The following is a 21,872-nucleotide window of genomic DNA, read 5'->3' on the forward strand; positions in this document are numbered from 1 at the left end:
ACATGCAACCAGGGGAGGACACTTCAGTAGGGCCACACACGAGGCTGGCTGCTTGGTAATAGCCTAGAAGTTGAGCTGCCATGGACATTGATTGAATCCACATTTCTACGGTATCGCCGGACCAGCTGCAAGATTCTAGTACAGTAAGAAAAGTTCCTACCTCTATCCTTCTGTTTTCAACTAAGCTTTCAACCAAGTCTGTGTGAGAGACTTTGCAAGGCTAGAATTACTTGTTGGCTGCTAAATCCAAGGTCAAGGATTTATCCAACAGTTAAAGAATCCAGTTGCGAGTGGCTATTCCCTGGATTGCATACAGAGAGACTTGTATTGGAGTTAGCAGTTCCAAGCACCTGAGTTAAACTTTATCCTTCTACCCTCTATTCCCAACAAAGAGACTGAGTTTGTTCAACTGTTTTATGCAAAATAAAAATCCTAAAAAGGAACTCAAGTGTCGGTCTCTACAGTTACTGGGTCATCAACCCTGGGAACACCTAGACAAGAATAACATGTGACGAGCTGGTGGAGGTAATTGGTAAGCCCAGAAAAATTCAGCCGCTCCTTTGGGGGTCAGTGCTACACTCATGTCTGCAGTCTGTGACCCTCTCCTGTACTATGTCTATGATCATCTCTTGTATCTTGTCTGCAGTCTCTGACCATCTCCCGTAGTATGTCTGCAGTCTCTGACCATTTATTGTATAATGTCTGCAGTCTCTGGTCATCTCTTGTATCATGTCTGCAGTCTTTAACCATATTTTGTATCATCATGTCTGCAGTCTCTGACCATCTCCCGTAGTATGTCTGCAGTCTTTGACCATTTCTTGTATCATGTCTGCAGTCTCTGACCATTTCTCATATAATGTCTGCAGTCTCTGACCATCTATTGTATCATCATATTTGCAGTCTCCTGTACTATGTCTGTAGTATGTCTGGGGGCTCTTTCTACCAGACTCTCTAACAAAAGCCCTCTCTGTGTCCATCAGAGAGACCCCCCCTCCAGGTCCCATTAGTGTACTCTCTTCCTGTAATTTGTTTATTGTTAAGAGATCATGAGAGGATCCCATGGTAACGAAGACTCCTTAGGGGAGCATCTCTGTGTTTGAGTCGTTGAGATAGAAACATTTGTAATGGGGAGGGGTTAGTAAGATGGCCACGCCCATGTGGGGGCGTCAGAAATATTTCTGCACCCAGGCGTCAGTGACCCTAAGATCGGCCCTGACCCTTCCTGTCGGTTTTAACCTCTATAGTCCGGAATGGCACGGATTTCCAAACAAGGATGCTGACCCCATGAGTGTAAGTAGAGTAAGTGGTGTGGCAGTTTAGGCCCACCCATGCTTTTTAAAGCAGACGGTTTTCTGACCCTGGTGGTGCATCTCCTGCAGAATGCAGATTTATGGGTTGTGCCTCTGAAGGAAACGAAACACCAAGGAGCATTTAACCGCCAAATTAAGGCCCCTTACATTCCACAATATTATCGGAAATTAAGACATCTGGATTAAGGAGAGGGAATTTAAATAGGGGAACAATGCTCGTAGGGGCAGCAACCCATCCCTGAACGTGGTCGGTCTAGCACTACAATTAATTCCATACCAAAAGTATCTGTGTACATATAGAATAAAGCACCTTTAACAACAAAAAACTTTAACATCCCCAACATTGACCCTATCCCCCACCCAGTGGCGTAGTGTGGGGGGTGTGGAGGGGGCCACTTTCCTGTGTCCCCACGCTCTGGCTGCCATGTTCATTCTCCGGTGCCCTGTGATTGAGCGTATGGGGTCATGTGCGGCAGCAGGGCTGGCCTATCCACAATCGTGGTAGATCCTGGAGTCCCGCCTCTGCACATGTTCAGTCTCTGGCACAGTGTGATTGGGCGAATGGGGTCATGTGGGGAGGCGGGACTCCAGGAGCAACATTAACAAGCTAGCTCCGCCGCCGCCGCCCATGACCCCATACGCCCAATCACAGGGCGCCGGAGTCTGAACATGGCGGAGCACGGGGGACACAAAAAATCATGAGTGTGAGCCACCGCTGTCTTCTCCTCCTCCTGCTCCCCTCTGGACAGACGGAGAACAAAGAAGAGAAGGTGAGTCATATTGCTGGCCCGGGGGGGGGGGGGGGTGGGGGGGGGAGAGACGTTGGACACGATCTAGGGGGGGGGGGAGAGGGAGCAGCCAGAGAGAGAGTAGAAGAACAGCTAGAGTCATGCAATGTAGTGGTCAGTATAGGAATACTGTAGGTAGGATAGTTAGTGGACAGTATAGTGGTCAGTATAGTGTAGTAGACAGTATAGTAGACAGTATAGTGGTCAGTGTAGTGTAGTGGAGAGTATAGTGGTCAGTGTAGTGGTCAGTGTAGTGGTCAGTATAGTGGTCAGTGTAGTGGCCAGTATAATGGACAGTGTAGTTTAGTGGTCAGTATAGTGGACAATATAATGTAGTGGTAGTATAATGGACAGTATAGTTTAGTGGTCAATATAGTGTAGTGGACAGTATAGTGTAGTGGACAGTATAGTGCAGTGGCCAGAATAGTGTAGTGGACAGTATAGTGGTCAGTGTAATGTAGTGGACAGTATAGTGGTCAGTATAGTGCAGTGGTCAGTATAGGAATCAGGTTGGTTAGTACTATTGTAGGAAGAGACAGGACTCAGGGAGTGCTAAAAGTCCACAAGTTAGGGGGCGCAAATTACTTGCCTTGCCCTGGGCCCTGACAACCCATGCTACGCCACTGCCCCTACCCCAACCAAGGAATGCTTGAATCAACAAATATAATACACCCAATGCTAGGGGGCATGAAACAGTGGGTGTAGTCTCTTAATGGAATCGGTCTGTCCGTACAATATGGGAGAGGCTCCACCGCAATAAGGAGAACTTGCGGATCAGTGTAGGGCTTCACCATCAGGGATGTAATGTAGAAGAGTGCAGAAAGCACCCATACTGAGGGTAAGCAGTTAGTAATTTGTAGCTTAACACAAAGGAAACCCCTTCCGTGGATATCAGGAAAAATGTGCTGGGAGGAAGTTCTGCAGTAGCAAACAGCAGTTTGAGGTATTTGTATCAGGTCATGCATGTTCCTAGTGCAGGCCACTAGAGTCCGCCAATGGCAGGATAATAATGGCAGACCCCTTTCACACCAGGGCTTTTTGCAGGCGCTATAGCGTTCCAAATAGCACCTGCAATCCCTGCAATCCCCTAAAAAAGCTGCATCATTGTTTGTAGTGTGAAAGCCCGACGGTTTTCACACTACAACGGTGCACTGGCAGGACATCAGGGAAAAGTCCTTCCAGCGGCTTCTTTGGAGCGGTGAAGGAGCGGTGTGTTTACTGAAATCAATGGGGCAGCGCTGTAATATTGCGGCATATTGCCAGCGATTTTAACCCTTTCTTGGCCACTAGCGGGGGGGGTAAAAGCACCCCGCTAGCGGCCGAAATGCGCCACAAATCCGGCAGTAAAACGCCGCTAAAAATAGCGGCGCTTTACTGCCCACGCTATGGGTGGTGTGGTGTGAAAGGGGTCTTATAGAGTCAAGAGAGACACTGGCAGGTTAGCTCCTCACTAAGGCAGGTAATGGGGGTATAAACTTTTATAGGACAGTCTAAGCCACAGTGGTTAATTTCCCAATAAACATTTTGATTAAAAAAAACAGTGCTGGCTCCTTCAGTGGAGATGTATGTGATCCCTGAGATCTGACGAATAAGCCGTTTGACAAGAGTTTACCTGGACTTGCCAGTGGCACTTAACAGATATTTTACAAACAGGCAGTCTATAACAGGCACAACACAATACTGTGAAAAAAACTAAAAGCCCTCCAGCGGCCTCTTGTATCAGCATGTCAAACTACAGGTGTGTCAGCCAGCCAAGGAGGGAGTAATGTATCAGGCAGCAAATGCAGAGTGACCCTTTCCATCAGCGATGTGGAGGCAGAGATTCCAACCATGCAGATGCATCCCTGGGGGAGGTAAAGAATCTTGTGTAGTCACCATCATGGAGCGCTGGGAAAAGAATACTGTATTTGATGCCCTTTATACGCATTGCTGCTTTAACCTGCTCAAATGAGCCTCTCAATTTCTGTGTTTCCACGGAGTAATCTGGGAAAATTAGGAGCTTGTTGATCTGGAATGCAAGTTCTCCCTGCATCCTAGCTGCCCAAAGCAACTCATCTCTGTCCCTAAAGCTCAGAAATTTAAGTATAAAGGTGTGAGGCGGAGCTCTCTGCAGGCCGGGCTTGGGTGGGATTTGATGAGCCCTTCCCACTGCATAAAAGGGCGAGAACTGGGCTGTTGGTAGGAGGATGCGCAGTCATTTCTCCACAAAATCAGTCGGGTGCGGCCCCTCCACCCCCTCCGTCAGGTCCACAATGCGGAGGTTGTTCCTCCTGTTGAGATTCTCAGCATCCTTGGCCTTGTATTCCAAAGCCCTGATCTTTGTGTGCAAGGTGCGGAGGTCAGCGTTATGACTCTCCACCGTGTCTTCCACATGGCCCAAGCGCTGTTCCGCAGTAGAAAGCCAGGACCTTATTTTCTCAATATCCAGCCTAATAAGCCCCACATCTAGCTGAACAGCATTGACCTTAGTAGTCAGGGTCGTGATCAGGGGTCAAGTCCTGGGGATAAAAGTGTGGGAACTCCCACCCAAGATCCACTCCCCCACCAAAAAAAAAAGATACGCTCATATGCATATATATATTTCACATAACATACAGTGACTGCAAATGTGACATGCTACAAGAGATGACCAGACTGCGAATGTGAATACAGGAGATGACCAGACTGCGAATGCGACATAGTACAGGAGATGACTAGACTGCGAATGTGACTACAGGAGATGACCAGACTGCGAATGCGACATAGTACAGGAGATGACTAGACTGCGAATGTGACTACAGGAGATGACCAGACTGCGAATGCGACTACAGGAGATGACCAGACTGCGAATGCGACATAGTACAGGAGATGACCAGACCGGGAATGAGACTACAGGAGATGACCAGACCGCGAATGCGACTACAGGAGATGATCAGACTGCAAATGCGACTACAGGAGATGACCAGAGTGCGAATGCGACTACAGGAGATGATCAGACTGCGAATGCGACTACAGGAGATGATCAGACTGCGAATGCGACTACAGGAGATGACCAGACTGTGAATGCGACATAGTACAGGAGATGACCAGACTGGGAATGAGACTACAGGAGATGATCAGACTGCGAATGCGACTACAGGAGATGATCAGACTGCGAATGCGACTACAGGAGATGATCAGACTGCGAATGCGACTACAGGAGATGATCAGACTGCGAATGCGACTACAGGAGATGACCAGACTGCGAATGCGACTACAGGAGATGACCAGACTGTGAATGCGACATACTACAGGAGATGATCAGACTGCGAATGCGACATAGTACGGAAGATGACCAAGTAGCTAGTTTTAAAATTTAAACCTGTCCTCAACCCCTTTATGGCACCTCCTTTACATTCCTGTCCTCACCCCCTTTGTAGAACCCCCCTTCACATTCCTGCCCTGCCTCCCTTTTATATCACCTCTCCTCATTCCTTTCAGTTTCTGATACTTTCCCCCTCCCTCCTTCATAACAGTGCCCTCTTCCCTGTCTTACCTTACACAGGACACAGCAGATGACATCGGAAGTGCAGCAAAGGGATGGACAGAGGGCGGGACCTGCCCCAGTTAACTGATTGGTTGATAGAATGCAGAGCAGTTCTATTAACCAATCAGTTAACTGAGCCAGCCCCTGCCCTCCGTGCATCACTGTGCTGCTCTTCCAAAGTCAGCTCTGTGAAGACAACGCAGCTAGCAGACTGTGCTAGAGCCTCGGGCGGCTCTGGTCCTGCAAAGGGAACGGCGTTCCTGCTGTGAAAAAAGTGCGGGGACGCCGTTCCCACGCGTTCCCGCAGGACTCGAGCCCTGGTCGTGATGGAGGCATGGCAGTTAGTAATTGCTGCCAGGACTTCAGCGAGACATGGTGGGGATGGTGCTTGCTCTGTCTGGGATGCCATGCTGTTGGTTGAGTGTGTGCCGGTCCCCACGTGGTCTCCGCAGGCTGGGGAGGGGTGCTCGGGCAAGGGGGGGAACTAATCTTCTAACCCCTTCCTTTTGAAGCCAGGGATGAGCTGCTTCACATGTGAATGTCCGGCCACAGTGCGGTGGCTGAATGTGCCTGGAGGAGAGAAGGAAGCCGAGGATCTTGGCGGAGCGCTCTCATAGACATCTTCTCATTTCGCCATCTTGGCCACGCCCCCACGCATCACTAACTTACTAACAGACATATCTGTCTGGATGCCACACCACTTCCTCAAACTCAAACCGAGCTCATAATATTTCCTCCCCCATGTGTCTCTTCCCCCGACTTCTCTGTCAAGAGCAATGAATGGCACAACATCCACTCATCCCCACATGCCAGATTGCTAGGTGTTATCCTGGACTATGAACTCTCCTTTTGGCCCCACATCCAATCCCTTTTGAAAGCTTGCCACCTCAACCTCTGCAACCTCAACCTCTCCAAACTACGTCCCTTCCTAACCAGTGAAATCACAAAGCTCCCAATTCACTCTCTGGTTATCTCTCGGCTCGACTATTTCAACTCCCTCCTTATTGGCTTGCCTTTAAATAGGCTATCCCCCTTCAGTCCACCATGAATGCTGCTGCCAGGCTCATCCACCTTACAAACCGCTCAGCGTCTGCTACCCCTTTCTGCCAATCCCTCCATTGGCTGCCACTTACCCAACAAATTCAATTTTAAATACTAACAATTAGTTACAAAGCCATCCACAACTCTGCTCCCAGCTACATCACTAGCCTAGTCCCAAATACCAACCTAATCAGCACCTGCCCTACCATGGGACCCAGTGGGACCATCTGTGCCGAGCGGCACTTTCATGTCAGGAGGAAAATTGCCGCCCGGCAGCCAGCCCTTTCCGCCCGATCCACTGCTTATCCCACTGTGAGGAGCCCAGCGCCAAGGTGACAGGAGCGTGCAGGCACAACAGTGAAGCAGTCAGCGGGTGGGTGGGTTGGTGGCTCAGTGTGCGGGCGGGCCAGTTGGTAGGTGAACGGGCTTTCTGGCCAATCAGCGGGCCGGCGGGCAGGGGAGCAGACAGATGACATCATCTCTTACCGCCCACCCTGCATCACTGCAGTTCCACCCTCACTGTGCAGATGCAGACAGCAGAGAGTTTACATCATCTCTCTGCTGCCTGCCTTCACTCTGGGACACACCAAGTGACAATCCGAAATTTGTGGCAGGTGACGTGGCAAGTGAAAATACACAATGTGTGGCAGGTCACATGGAATGTGACAATCCACTATGTGTGGTCGGTGACATTGTGGCAAATGACAATGCACAATGTGTGGCAAGTGACAATCTACATCTGGTGGCAGGTGACATGGCAAGTGACAATCCGCAACGTGTGGCAAGTTGTTAAACCTGCCCAGGCACAATATCAATGGTGGTAGGTGTTGCCTGGGGGTGAGGGACACAGCCCACCCCAGCACCCCTAGATCCAGCACCCCAAGATCAAGCCATGGGGATAAGGAAGAGCAGCTCTGCTCTCCTGTCCATGTGGGGGGGGGGAGAGAGGAGAGGAGGGGGGAACTGTCAGCGGCGGCACTGGTTCTGCTGAGTGGCTCTGACTGTTATTCGGAGCTGTCAATCAGCTTCCGTCCCTCCGGTGAACCAATCCTGATCGCAGCCCAGTATCTCTCCACAGACCATGTATTTCTCTCCCTGGAGCAGTTGAGCGGATTGTACAGCAGACTGGTAGGGATTCGGCCCTGCACTGATGGTGGGGGGAACCTTGTCCTGATAGGACTGTACATGAATCAGGGGATAGGGATGATAGGACTGTATAGGAGTACAGAGGATATGGATGATGGGACTGTACAGGAAATCAGGCGATGGGGATGATGGGGCTGTATAGGAGTACAGGGGATGATGGAACTGTATAGAGGATGGGCATGCTGGGACTGTACAGGGGTTCAGGAGGTGAGGATGGTGGGACTGTATAGGAGTACCAAGGAAGGGGATAATTGGACTGTATAGGGGATGGGGATGATGGGACTGTATAGGTGTGCAGAGGATGGGGATGATAAGACTGTACGAAAGTTCAGGGGATGGGGTTATGAATCTGTATAGGAGTACCAAGGATAGGGATGATGGGATTGTACAGGGGATGGGGATGTTGGGACTGTATCAAGGATGGGATTGATGGGAATGTATAGGAGTACAGGGGATGGGGATGATAGGACTGTACAGGAGTACATGGGATGGGGATGATGGGACTGTATAGGAGTACAGAGGATGGGGATGATGGAACTGTTCAAGTGGGGATGATAGTACTGTATAGGAGTTCAGAGGATGGGGATGGTGGAACTGTACAGAAATACAGCGACTGGGGATGATGGGACTGTACAGGAAATCATAGGATAGGGATGATGGAACTGTTCGAGGGATGGGCATTATGGGACTGTATAGGAATACAGAGGATGGGGATGAAGGGATTGTAGATGAGTACAGAGGATGGGGATGATGAGACTGTACAGGAAATCAGGGGATGTGAAAGATGGGACTGTATATGAGTACAGAGGAGCATGAGCATGAGTCTGTACAGGAGTTCAGGGGATGGGGATAAGGAATCTGTATAGGAGTACCAAGGATGGGGATGATGGGATTGTACAGAATTACAGAGGATGGGGATAATGGGACTGTATGGGGTACAGATGATGAGCATGTTGGGACTGTATCAGGGATGGGAATGATAGGACTGTACATGAATCAGGGGATAGGGATGATAGGACTGTATAGGAGTACAGAGGATATGGATGATGGGACTGTACAGGAAATCAGGCGATGGGGAAGATGGGGCTGTATAGGAGTACAGGGGATGTGCATTACAGGATTGTACAGGAGTACAGCGGATGTGACTGTATAGGAGTACAGGGGATGGGGATGATGGAGCTGTAGAAGTACTAGGGATGAGGATGATGGGAATTATAGGAGTATAGGGAATGGGGATGATGGGATTTTATAGGGGTACAGAGGATGGGGATAATAGTACTGTACACAATTACATGGGCTGGATGATGGGGCTGTTCAAGTGATGGAGATGATAGGACTGTTTAGGAGTATAGAGGATGGGGATTATGGTACTGTACAGGAAATAAGGGGATGGGGATGATGGGATTGTATAGGAGTACAGCGGGTGGACATAATGGGACTGTACAGGAATACATGGGATGGGGATGATGGGACTGTATAGGAGTGCAGAGGATGTGCATGATGGGACTGTATAGGAGTACAGTGGATGGGGATGATGGGACTGTATAGGAGTACAGGGGATATGGATGATGGAGCTGTATAGGAGTACAGGGGATGGGGATGATGGGACTGTACAGAAGGACAGAGGATGGGGATGATGGCACTGTATAGGAGTTCAGAGGATGGTAATAATGGGACTGTGCAGGAGTACAGGACATGGGAATGATGGGACTGTATAACAGTACAATGGATGGGGATGATATGACCTTACAGGAATACAGAGAATGGGGATGATGGGACTGTATAGGAGTAGAGGGGATGGAGATAATGGGACTGTATAGGAGTACAGAGGATATGGATGATGGGACTGTACAGGAAATCAGGGGGTGGGGATGATGGGGCTGTATAGGAGTGCAGAGGATGTGCATGATGGGACTGTATAGGAGTACAGTGCATGGGGATGATGGGACTGTATAGGAGTACATGGGATATGGATGATGGGACTGTATAGGAGTATAGGGGATGGGGATGATGGGACTGTACAGAAGGACAGAGGATGGGGATGATGGCACTGTATAGGAGTTCAGAGGATGGTGATAATGGAACTGTGCCGGAGTACAGAACATGGGAATGATGGGACTGTATAGCAGTACAATGGATGGGGATGATGTGACTTTACAGGAATACAGAAAATGGGGATGATGGGACTGTATAGGAGTAGAGGGGATGGGGATAATGGGACTGAATAGGAGTACAGAGGATATGGATGATGGGACTGTACAGGAAATCAGGGGGTGGGGATGATGGGGCTGTATAGGTGTACAGAGGATGGGCATAATGGGGCTGTATAGGTGTACAGGGGATGGGGATGTATAGGAGTAAAGCCGGTGGACATAATTGTACTGTACAGGAATACACAGGATGGGGATAATGGGACTGTATAGGAGTACAGAGGATGGGCATGATGGGACTGTATAGGAGTACAGTGGATGTGGATGATTTGACTGTATAGGAGTACCAAGGAAGGGGATAATTGGACTGTATAGGGGATTGGGATGATGGGACTATATAAGAGTACAGGGGTTGGGGATGATAGGACTGTATAGGAGTACAGAGGAGGAGGAGGAAGGGATTGTAGATGAGTACAGGGGACGGGGATGATGGAACTGTATAGGTGTGCAAAGGATGGGGATGATAGGACTGTACGGGAGTTCAGGGGATGGGGATAATGAATCTGTATAGGAGTACCAAGGATGGGGATGATGGGATTGTACAGGAGTACAGGGGATGAGGGATGTTGGGACTGTATCAAGGATGGAGTTGATGGGAATGTATAGGAGTATATGGGATGGGGATGATGGGACTGTACAGGAATACAGAGAATGACGATGATGGGACTGTATAGGAGTAGAGGGGATGGGGATAGTGGGACTGTATAGGAGTACAGAGGATATGGATGATGGGGATGTATAGAAGTACAGCGGGTGGACATAATGGTACTGTACAGAAATACACGGTACTGTACAGGAATACACGGGATGGGGATAATGGGACTGTATAGGAGTACATAGGATGGGTATGATGGGACTGTATAGGAGTACAGTGGATGTGGATGATTTGACTGTATAGGAGTACAGGGAATATGGATGATGGAGCTGTATAGGAGTACAGGAGATGGGGATGATGGGACTGTACAGGAAATCAGGGGATGGGGATGATGGAACTGTACATGGGTTAGATATGACAGGACTGTATAGAAGCACAGAGGATGGGGGTGAGGAGACTGTACAGAGGATGAGGATGATAGGACTGTACGGGGAATGGGGATGATGGGACTGTACAGGAGATCCTGGGATGGGGATGAAGGGACATTACAAAAAATTGGAGGATGGGGATGATGGGACTGTTCAGGGGATGGGTATGATGGGATTGTATAGGAGTACAAAGGATCAGGATGAAGAGACTGTACAAGAGTACAGGGGATGGGGATGATGGGGCTGTATAGGAGTAGAGGGGATAGGGATGATGGGACTGTACAGGAGTTCAGGGGGGAGGATGGTGGGACTGTATAGGAGTACCAAGGAAGGGGATAATGGGACTGTACAGGGGATGGGGATGATATATAGGAGTACATGGGATGGAGATGATTGGACTGTATAGGAGTACAAATGATGGGGATGATGGGACTTGTATAGGGAGTACAGAGGATGGGGATGATGGGTCTGTAGAGGAAATTGTGGGATGGGGATGATGGGACTGTATAAGAGTACAGAGGCTGTACCCAGTGTTTTTGCTCAGTTAACCCAAAATTTCCCATTGACTCTCTAATAGCTCCCACATTTTTCTGAAAACGCACCAAAGATGTAGATTGCAGAACCTTCAGAAAACGTTCTAAAAATTGATACCCTAATACAGGGGTCTCCAAACTTTCTAAACAAAGGGCCAATTTATTGTCCTTCAGACTTTAGGGGGGCCAGACTGTGGCTAGTGTGAGTAGAAATCTTCCTGGCATCAACTGAAGTCACATTTGGTATTAGGGGAGGAATAATTCCCCATCGTTGGTATCACTGGGGGGAATAGTGGCTCATTATTGGTGTGAGTGGGATAGCAGAATAGCTGCTTATATCATTAGAAGGAATAGTGCCCCAAGGGCCGGATAAATGCAAGCAAAGGGCCCCAGTTTGGAGACCACTGCCTTAATAGAAAGTCAATGGTAAACTGCCCGTACACCCGTACTGCTGCCAAAGTGCAAAGCAGCAGTGTGAAACCAGCGTTATATTTTCACATGGGAGGACAGAACTATTTAGAAACATAGAGCGTCGTCACATCATAATTAAAGGATAAGTTCACTTTAAAAAAAAAAAAAATGCACGTTTTTTGCAGGTAAAAGATTGTGCGTTTACAATTTTTTTTCTGTAGCAGCCTGGAATGCATTGCAACCGCAATCTTCTGATGCAGCACTCCTACAGTTTGTAAGTGTATGCTGTCTGCCTGTACATTGACAGGTAGAAACAGTGAACTACCAGAGTGCTCAACAGCAACATAGTAGTTCATTGAGAACTACAAGCTCACAGCCACAAAGGCTGGGCGGTCAGAGCGTTTAGTTTTTTTTTAGATTGGGAAAGCAAGAGGGAGGAGAAGATCCCCCCCCCCACTAGTTTTCAAAACGGGGGGGGATCATGGGGGAGGGGGGTGGGGCGGTGCATTTGTTACATGTTACACCCTGAATATGGGTGTAATATGTAACATATTACAAAAGGTGAACTTATCCTTTAGGGATAGGTTCACACTCGTACTCACAGCCAAAAAGTGCTGTTCTTTACAGATGCAGGGGGCTGTCATTCATTCTTAATGGCACCCCCAACACAGCTTAAGATGAGCTTGCGGGTGCAGGATCCTAATTTGACAGGTGTGCAGATGTGGGTTAGTGGACTTGAATGCACACTGTCTGTGCACTACTGACCTCTAAACTCCACCTCACTTACTAATGATCTCTGAACTCCGCCTCACTTACTACTGACCTCTGAACTCCATCTCACTTACTGACCCCTGAACTCTCTGCAACATTTACTACTGACCTCTGAACTCCGTCTCTCTTACTACTGACCTCTGAACTCCGCTTCACTTACTACTGACCTCTGAACTTCGCCTCTCTTACTACTGACCTCTGAATTTTGCCTCTATTACTGCTGACCTCTGAACTCCGCCTCACTTACTATTGATCTCTGAACTCCACTTCACTTACTACTGACCTCTGAATGCTGCCTCGCTTACTATTATCCTCTGAACTTCCCCCTACTACTGACCTCTGAACTCTGATTCACTTACTATTGACCTCTGAACTCCGCCTTAATTACTACTGACCTCTGAACTCCGCCTCACTTACTGCTGACCCCTGAACTCCGCCTCACTTACTGACCTCTGAACTCTGCCTCTAACTTCTGAACGCCGCCTCACTTACTACTGACCTCTGAACTCTACCTTACTTACTACTGACCTCTGAAATTCACATCACTTACTGCTGACCCCTGAACTCTGCCTCTCTTACTACTGAACTATGAAATCTGTTTCACTTACTACTGACCCGTGAACTCCACCTCACTACTGACTGTTGTGATATGGCTGAACCAGAGTGACTCCATCTTTGTAAGTTCATATAGGATTAACTTGGGTAACTTTGCTAGTTGGCTTAAACTCTGTATCTGCAGACATAGGCAGTTTTTCTGTGGACATGCACATAGGAAAATATAGCTTGCATAGGCAGTTTTGTTCTGTGCTGTCTAAATAAAGAAATTGTGTCACAATATATCTGAGCCACATATCCCATGACTGTGATTCAGAAGCAGATGACATGAGTAATGATATGTAATGATATGTAATGATGATGTGTAATGTACGCCTCTATTAACCACACCCATGTTCTATGCAATGATTGGCTGATAAGGGTGCATATAAAATGCAGCCCCTCCCAGAATAAACCAGACAACCCTGAACATTAATCTTGATGTTGTCTCCTTAATACTGCAGTGTTAAGTAAAGGGTTTCGTGAGTATTGTAATTGCGTTAGTTATACCTCTAGCTGGTCTTTGTCAGGTATATAGAAATACCATTTTAATCACAACAGAATGGAAGCACTCGCTGAGATTTTGGAATTTAGGGATTTAGGAATTTAGGACTTGGCAGGGTGTGGTCAAACGTTGAAGCTTTGACAGACACAACCCTGGCCAGATAAATTTTAGTTAAGAGAATTGTGAGATGGACCGGGCTGTTAAGAAGTGGCTTATGAGAAGCCTGTGGCTTATGAAAAGCCTGTGTCCTTGGTGGGACTCTGTTTAAAAACCTAATATTAGGCTCCTTTAGGGAAGGAGAAGGAAAAAAAGGGTAATGGGGCAATTACCAATTACTACCGGAACCCACAAAACTTTTGCTCTATCTGGCTTTTCTTGTCTATCGCATTTGCATTAAAGTAATAAGATATATGTTGTGTGAAACATGGTTGTGAGGTAAGGCAGCCCCTGTTTTCACTGTTATATGATGTCCCAAAAGGGGAAAATTAGATTAGAGTGAAGTAAATTTCCCTTATTATGTTTAGGTATCGTGGAAAGGGTGAGTACTGTTATATGCATGTTCATATAAGTTTGCTAAGGTATTGTTTGAAGAGACAATGGTATAGTATATGAATAATGTGACTTCTCCCCTTTGCTAGTATGTTGGTTATAGAGCTCTGGAATGATAGGTGCTTGATTCTGCTTGAGAAGTGCATAATTTGTTTGGGCATATTTAACATGTGTTTTGGTAACTCTTGGAAGGGTATCAGAATGGTATTTTTTGCAGGTTGTAAAATGTATGTGTTAGGTGGAAGGGGGTTGATTTGACAGGTGGTTGAAGACAGGTAGGTATTTGGGATGCCCAGGAGTGATGAGATTTAAGTAAGTGAGTAAGGTGTTAATTAAGAACATCCTACAATTGTTGAGGGTAAAGTGTAAGTGAAGTAAGAAGGTAAAGGAGAGATTTGAGTTATTTATTTAAAGGAAGGTGTGCATTTTGCAAGGTTTTTCAATGCATTGTTTTTTTTTTATACAAGCCGGGTTTCAAAGCCATTTTAGAACTGACACATAGAGAATAGAGAAAAAAAAAGTGAAGGAAAGTATATTTAAAAAAGGGGAGGTAGCAGAGCTTGTTTTGAGATTTAAAGGGGACATTTTACTTGCGTTGAGGAAATGATTTTAAAGGACAGCCGGGATAGGAGGTTTTGGACAGGTAAGAAAATGAACACAGAGAGTTTTGTTTAAAATAAGGATCACAGCTAGTTTCATTTGGATTATCAGATAAAAGGTGTTGTTAAAATAGGGATTTTTAGTGTAGACTTACCCTGTTACCCTGTTTGTCTGTTTGTCTGTTTGTTTGTGTGTCTGTTTGTTGATTATGTGCTGAAGTTATAATGAGTCGGTACAGGTGGGTTGGTGGAAGGTGCAGATCCCTGTTTGGCAACGGGCACGGGAAAAAGGGTCAAACAAGGGTAAAAAGAGAGAGCGCAGGTGGGGAGGCTAGAACCCTTGTTGAAAGCACCCCACCTCGTGAAATGAGCAGCCCTGGTGCTGGGGTCTCGTGAGACTTTTGCGGGATTACGGTACCAGAGATTCATGGAGACACCAAAATGTTGGTTTATTGGGCAGTGATTAGATTGCTGCTGGATGCACTGACAGGGGGACATGGTTACTGTTTTGGGGGGCTTGAGTTAGGTAGAGGGAGATTATGAATCTTCCTGCTTCCCCCTCAGATTTCCCCAGATTCCCTCATCGCTCCCCGATTCTCCACCTCTGAGCTGGTGGGTTTGGGGGTGTGAATTCTGACATGGATCTCCGGTGAGGCACTAGGGTCACAGCTTCATGGACTGACTGTTTCTGTGTTGATCAGTGAGGATTCTCAGAGTGCAGCGATCATCGGAGGGAGAACATGTTTAAACACTTCTCCCACGACTGTCTCTGTTTCATGGACCGTTTGTGGACTGTGGTCAGTGGCAGTCCTTGGGTCGCCCTGTTCGCAGTTTCATAAGACGGACACCTGGGTAGAGCGAACTGGTTGATGGAGAGAAATGCTTAATTTTATGTGTATGTGAATTTTTGTCTTGTTTGGAATTCCAATTTAGAGTATAAGATTGTTTTTGTTTTCTGAATTCAGATAAATTGTTGGGTAAGTTGATACATGTCCTATGATCCTGCCAAGACAGAGAGCATTGCTAAAGTGGGCAGGTGAAAGGGACAGAGTAGGGTACTGATCTGTCAGAGATATACTGTTTTGTTTCGGGTGGAAGAGGGGAACAAACTACCAACCATACTTTCACCACGGGTTTTGTGGGAAGCATACTTCTATATTTGCATTCCATAGTCAGCGAGTCAGAGACTTGCTGGGGTGGAAAATTAATGTTAAAGAAGGATCTGATTCAGAAAAGTTATCGATAAAAGGTACATGTTTATTGTTAAAATGTTGCAACTAGTGTCAGTCTATTCATGAAATGTGTTGGGCATATATTAAGCCCATATTCACTCCATAGTAAATTGGGAACATTAAAAGGGGAATGTGACATGTCACTGATAAAATTACCAAATGTTTTTTTAAAGCAATCTGATCAGATACAAATTTTTAGAGTCTGACTTTAAGACTATTTTGGGTGTGGTTGCCTATCCTTACATTATTAGAGTTAAAGTGTGTTTTTTTTCTGATAACAGCAAATGTGCTATATTTGTGCAAATTGTTTTGGCAGTGTTTAAGCTGTATTAACAATGATTAATGATTTTAAAATATTGATTTTGACAGGGTTGAGAATATTATAATAATAAAGGTAAGTTGTATATTCCAGGCGCTACGCCAGAGGAATTGTGGTTAGTAAAGAAAAAGAGAAGTAACTGTGTTGTGTAATTCCGGACAATAGAGAGAAAAATATTAAGGTTTGAAGGTGTTATGGACAAATGAAGGATGTATGGAATGGCCAAATGAATGTGGAATGAGAGAGTGGTTGTATTGTGTCTAATGAACACACAAGGTATCATTTTGATTAGTAAAATATTTTAAGTGTGTGTCTGGAATGTGCACAACAGGGTGTCTCATATTGTGTTTAGGCCCATGTTATATTTTCCCTAAAAGTTTGGGATTAAATTAAAAGAATTGATAAAGGGATTTTGGTAAAGGAAGGGTGAAAATTAGAAAAAAATGTTTGAAGAATTTACTGAAATTAAAATGACTGTAATCAAGATACATTGCTGCGTATATTGAGTCCATGGGGTACTGAAATGTGATGGGAAGGGTTTATTTGAAATAAGCAATCAGAATGACTATTCTGGATATCTACCTTCTGAATTCCCAGGGTGTCAGTCATAGAGTGTTGGTGATGAAATGTTGTTTATCCATCAATGTTTTGTTTGTTGCTGATGATCAGACATATTTGCAAAGTTGGGAGACTTCTGAGTCAGAATATGTGTTTGGGTAAAATGTTCTGTCCTAAGTCCCTCGGGTCCACTTGGATCCCGGGAATAGAAGAAACTAAAAGAGGTTTAAGTTTTGTTGAAGTTCTGCTATAATACTGGATTTGGAAAAATGTTTAGTTAAATATATTGAAGCTATATAATGAAAACCCTTGCTGAGAAACATTTTCATTCCTGCATGTTTCACTTATGTTTGAGTCAATTAAGAATATTATTTTTAATATCTCCAATGGTTAAGGCCTGAATTGATCAGGTAGATTCTGTGACTACTCATGTCAGATGAGGAGTATCTGCCCAGACAGCCTGCATTCACCCACAGCCCTATTCACATGAAGAAATGCCCACCCCAGTCATACCCTACATCCCATCCATACCCTGCCCTATATCCTATCCTAACGAAGTGATGACTACAGCTTTAACATGGAAATCTTTGTTGTTCATCTTTGTTGTTCAAATACCATAGGAGGTGCTCAGATGACTAAAGGCGGACTCCGGCTGGAAAATGTTCCTGCGAATGATACCTCAAGGGGGAGCCACATGACGCAAACCTGGGGTACAAAATTCCTGTGAGCACCACATGAAAAAGATCCAGATGTGCCAGCCGAAAGTCCCCGGTCTCGCCCAACGCATCAGTTCCAGTCTGTCTGTGGATATCAAGCTCTGTCCTTATTAAGAGGCAGTGTTTTGGGGTAGAGAATTCATGTCTGTACATATGAGTGATCACAGAATTGAACCAAAAGGTTTTGGAAAAAGTTGAGCAGAATGAGAGTTATAATGTGGACATTTCCTTTTCCTTCCTTTTCTGCGAATCTAATGGACATTCAGAAGCCATCCAAGAGACTTTTCTTTTTGAGTTTTTCTTTGGGTCTATTTTTATTTGGCCTAAAGGCTGTCATGCCCCTCCCACTTGTTTCTATGGACTGTCACGCCCCTTCCTCCCTTTTGCATTCCATGGACAATTGCTATGCAGCTGAGATTACATGTTTGTTGTTTCCTATTTTTGCATGCTTAGAAGGTGGTCCGGGTGAGGGTCAGGGGGTAATATTGGGATTGTTGTTGTAGTGTGCCCAGTACATGCTCGACCATTTCAGTGTATACTGTTTGAAGGGATGCTGGCATAGGCACTGTATTATATATGTATCGGTTCACATGTCATCTACCAGCCTCTGTGTTCTAGGGGGAGCCTTAAGTTTATATGTGGCCTACCCGATAAAATTACTAGTAACACACTCGTTGGACATAGAGGGGATGTGCATTCAGAGTCTACAGGAAATCCACAGTGCTTGACACCTTAGATCGTGCCCTACATCACACTTCATGCATGCCTCTGTCCCCCATACTGAGATGGCCAAGCTACTTTCACAGCTTGCTTTTGCAGGATTCTCTGAGGGTGCCCAACAGGTCCTTAAGCAGACAGCCACTGGCCTTGGACAACAGCACGTACATTTGTTGTGGAAGAGCATGCCATCCATGGATTATGAATGATTCCAAGGGATGGTGTTACTTGGCCTCATTGGTTCCGATAGTGGTTATTCTCGGGGACAGTGAGGAACGTCACTTGCTCAAGGCTAGTGTTCATCCTGGGTGCCCCCTCAAACACTGTTATGCTGGGTCATTGTTTCTGGAAAAGAGCATGACCTGGGCATGGTTCCTCTCAGGAGCCTGAGGGGGTATTGACATGATGAAAAAGCAAAATAATTGCTTGGGAGCCCCCTGGGTAACATGGGGGGTTTGGTACCAATGCTGAATCCTGGATTCGGGATATTGCAATCTGCAGCTAATAGGATATATCTTAACTTTTAATATGGCCACCAGGATGAGTATGCCACAGTGAGAATAAGCAAGTCATGTTCATGGTTTCGATTTCATGACTTAGAGGGGATTGTTGTGATGTGGCTGAACCAGAGTGACTCCATCTTTGTAAGTTCATGTAGGATTAACTTGGGTAACTTTGCTAGTTAGCTTAAACTCTGTATCTGCAGACATAGGCAGTTTTTCTGTGGACATGCACATAGGAAAATATAGCTTGCATAGGCAGTTTTGTTCTGTGCTGTCTAAATAAAGAAATTGTGTCACAATATATCTGAGCCACATATCCCATGACTGTGATTCAGAAGCAGATGACATGAGTAATGATGTGTAATGATGATGTGTAATGTACGCCTCTGTATTAACCACACCCATGTTCTATGCAATGATTGGTTGATAAGGGTGCATATAAAATGCAGCCCCTCCCAGAAAAAAACAGACAACCCTGAACATTAATCTTGATGTTGTCTCCTTAATACTGCAGTGTTAAGTAAAGGGTTTCGTGAGTATTGTAATTGCGTTAGTTATACCTCTAGCTGGTCTTTGTCAGGTATATAGAAATACCATTTTAATCACAACACTGACCTCTGAACTCTGCCTCTTACTACTGACCTCTGAACTCCACCCCACTTACTACTGAGATCTGAACTCTGCATCACTAACTACTGACCTCTGAACTCCATGTTACTTAATACTGACCTTTGAACTAGAAATTTACATTTTAAACTATGGAGGCATTCCCTGCCCTTCCGCTGCATGTCAACATACTCCTTGTCTATGTGCATTTGCGGGGTGGGTAATGCTTCGGCAACTTATGGTTGGCTGTCCACAGTTTCAGGTTCCTGACAGGATAGCTCAGGTGGATTTAGATTCATGTCTGAATATGTCTTACCTCATTTGTAGAAAGGTTGTTGAGGTTGTATTATTTATATACATGTAGCGCCCACCACTTTAGGTTCATCACCCTGGAAAATACTCCCTTTGCTCTCCAGAGGAATCTTCTGGAAAGGAGGCGGGTCAGGCTCTGATGGACAGGCAGTGTGTATGGAGCTCTTGTCCAATTGTTAATTTGCTTGGTCAGGAGCGGGGCTCATACATATACACTGGGGTCACATGTTCCCTGGGGAGTTGGAGATGGGAAAAGGATTAATCCACACAGGCTTAAAGATGTGACATTAAGACCTAGGGCTGGAAGGCCTGGAAGTTCAGAGATTCCAGTGCTGGATAGCCACACAGATCTTCGCCGGATGGTGATGGAGGTTCAGAGACTCCAGAGCCAGAAGGTTTCCATCATCTTCCGAAGCAAGAAGTAGCTGAAAACCGACCGGAGTGAACCAGGGTTAGCCCTTTACTTTTCCTGAGCTGCCCTGGGAGGAAAAGGGCAGGAGGAGAAGGCAGGTGAGGCCTGGGACTACTAGCATTTCAATACCACATGCTTTTCAGAGGGGCATGCGTGTCAGCTCACTAAAGGGGAGGGACTATTCACTCACATACATCTCAATCCAGAGGCAACTCCTATTCTGTGCATCACTGAGGTGATAGTACCTGCCGGAATCTGGACTAAAGCTCAAGTTTGTACATTTCAACCCAGAGGCAATGTATATCGGTGCATCACTGAGGTGATAGTGCCTGCTGGAATCTGGAATAAAGTTAAAGTTTTGAACTGTTCTACACGTGTCTGTGCTTTACTACAGGGGGGGGGGAGAAGCGGGGGTTAAACCAGCCGTACTGTATGAACTACTAGCAGCTCCCAAGGGAGTAGTGCGCTCCATACAGTATATGCTGTTACCTTACAGCAGTAAGGTGAGAGGTTAATTTACACAGAGGTGTGACTGCACTGAAAAAAGACACTCACCACACCATTTATATTTCCTATATACAGTCATTATTTATATGTTTCAATATAAATTTTTGCATGGTGGAAGAATTTATCACCTTTTATATTAGTCTTTATTTATTTTTTATGGACATCACGTCATTTGTATTTATCCAGTCACAATATGCATAGTATATGTTTGTTCAGGTTCTCATTGGATTGAGGATCATTACACTGTGATCTTTGCCCATTTTTAACTTGATGATATCTGTCATTATTTGTTGCACTGATCAGGATTTTGTTTGCCTTTTAGGATTTACTCATTTATGTTTTATCTGTGTATTTACACCTATTTATAACAGCGCAGCACCACACATTATTTTTATACATATTGATCTAAAGACCCTTTTACACTAGGGCATTTTTTAGGTGCTTTTGGTCTAAAAATAGCACCTGAAAAGTGCCTAAAAACCGCCTCCCCAGTGTGAGAGCCTGTCAGGGCTGGGCTCAGCCCTTACTTCTCTGAGCTGGCTGCTCAGCTGTCTGCTAATTGCCAGCTCCCGTCTCTCTCCACAGTTACCCAGCTTTTGTTGATCCTGCTCGTCAGTCCTGCTTATATAGGCCCCTTTCACACTGGGGTGGTACGGCCGTTAGCGGTAAAGCGACGCTATTTTTAGCGGTGCTTTACCATCGTTTTAGCGGTGGTCTGCGGCCGCTAGTGGGTGGTTTTAACCCCCGCTAGCAGCCGAAAAAGGGTTAAAACCGCCCGCAAAGCGCCGCTGCAGCAGCGCTTTGCCGGCGGTCTAGCCACGCTGCCCCATTGATTTCAATGGGTAGGAGCGGTTTAGGAGCGGTGAATACACCACTCCAAAGATGCCGCTAGCCGGACTTTTTTCACCGTCCTGCTAGAGCACCACTCCAGTGTGAAACCCCCTCGGGCTTTCACACTGGAGTGAACGGGCCAGTTTTTTCAGGTGCTACACAGGCGCTATTTTT

The 21,872-nt window shown here is 46.0% G+C and overlaps 1 protein-coding gene and 1 long non-coding RNA gene across 10 annotated transcripts in view; one reads left to right on the forward strand and one right to left on the reverse strand.

Annotated features, from left to right (window-relative positions):
* Positions 1–21,872, reverse strand: part of LTBP3 (latent transforming growth factor beta binding protein 3) — a 1,616,087-nt gene that overhangs the window by 373,251 nt on the left and 1,220,964 nt on the right. The gene's annotated exons all lie outside the window — the stretch shown is intronic.
* On the forward strand, positions 1,955–20,728 carry LOC143934344 (uncharacterized). Its single transcript, XR_013263252.1, has 2 exons — positions 1,955–2,080; positions 17,715–20,728. It is a non-coding gene; the product is annotated as an uncharacterized LOC143934344 (long non-coding RNA).

The sequence above is a fragment of the Lithobates pipiens genome, unplaced genomic scaffold (genome assembly GCF_037356315.1).
Source record: "Lithobates pipiens isolate NorthernLeopardFrog02 unplaced genomic scaffold, aLitPip1_a1.2 Scaffold_10, whole genome shotgun sequence".
NCBI classification, from domain to species: domain Eukaryota; kingdom Metazoa; phylum Chordata; class Amphibia; order Anura; family Ranidae; genus Lithobates; species Lithobates pipiens.